Source organism: Octodon degus, unplaced genomic scaffold (assembly GCF_000260255.1).
Source record: "Octodon degus isolate 3935 unplaced genomic scaffold, OctDeg1.0 scaffold00239, whole genome shotgun sequence".
Classification (NCBI taxonomy): Eukaryota; Metazoa; Chordata; class Mammalia; order Rodentia; family Octodontidae; genus Octodon; species Octodon degus.
This window is the reverse complement of record NW_004524815.1, coordinates 283,144-284,489: the sequence shown is the minus strand read 5'-3', so window position 1 is coordinate 284,489 and position 1,346 is coordinate 283,144.

Below are 1,346 nucleotides of genomic sequence, written 5' to 3'. Positions count from 1 at the left end.
TTGTTGGCTGTCAGCTAGTGACTCAGTGAGCACCACCAACCATGAGTACACAACAGATCGCTTTGTCTGGAAGGGGAAGTGTGTCACCGGGGTCCTAGCTGGGGGTCCAAGACATGCCAAACAACAGGTGAATGGACAAAAGGTGCTAGTTAAAAACTGAATGTGAATTTCAGTGTGTTGCAGAGCATTTGAATACCAAGTTACTGGTGCATGGTTTGGATGTGCAGAATGGAACGGGAAGGGCCAGGCAGAAAGCAAATAAAGTCACTGTTCAAGGTCAGGCATCTGGTACAGTCCAGACTGAAAATGGCTGAACAAAGAATCAGCTTCTGTTCCCATTTTAAGTCCTGTTCCAACTTTAATAAAATTTCAGTGTTAAGAAATATATTTTAGGGATGGTGAGTTAAGGAATGAATGTACTTGTATCTTCTAAATAGAAGTGCAGATTCAATTTGTTCTTTTTCAATGAGAAAATAAATATTGTTTTGCTCAGAAAATTGTGCCTCATGGGTGGTTGTACCAATTATACTTCATATTTTTAACATTTGTATTTACTAAGATTTACCTCACACTGAAATGATTTAGGGTGATTTAACTTAGCAGACTCTGTATAGGGATAATGTATTTCCCTTTCTCCCACTGTCTTTTCTGTAATGAATCCACGTTTTCTTGTGGTGATGGTAGTGATGAATACATCTTCCTTTTATTCTTGCCAGAAAGACCACGCATTCCATTCATCATTTCTAGCTGCAGGAAACTCCACAGTGCAGTGCTTGTTGAGATTACTGCAATACTCTTCCATTTCTCAATGCAGTAGTATCCAAAGGTTTCCTATTCTTCATCCCTTGCCAACACATGTGTTTTTTGTAACACAAGCTTACCTAAGAAGCGCAGCTTGATCTATGACACTTGATTGATTTTTACTTGCAATTTTCTAAAAGAGAGAGATTTCATGTACTGTCTTTGGGAGATTTTTTAAGTGTAAATATAAAATAAAGAAGATCCTGGTGAAATGTCTAAGGAGTCATATTTGAAAGGAAATCAATCTTTCACAAATAAAAAAATTAAATAAAATCAAGAGGAGATACATAAAACAGGGATTTTAGCTAGGCAAGTTCTACTATTAAATGTTATTCTCGAGTAACTGATGAAATTCAATCCCAATTGTAATGGGAAAGTTAGCACTACTGACATTTAATACAGGTTATTTATGCTGTTAAATATCCCACAATTTCTAATATGTAGAAGATAATATCAAGTCCAAATCGTCAATAGTGCAGAATTTGAGAAACCTTCAAAGGTACAATGTGTTTGTGTGTATGTGTGTGTGTGAGAGAGAGATTTAA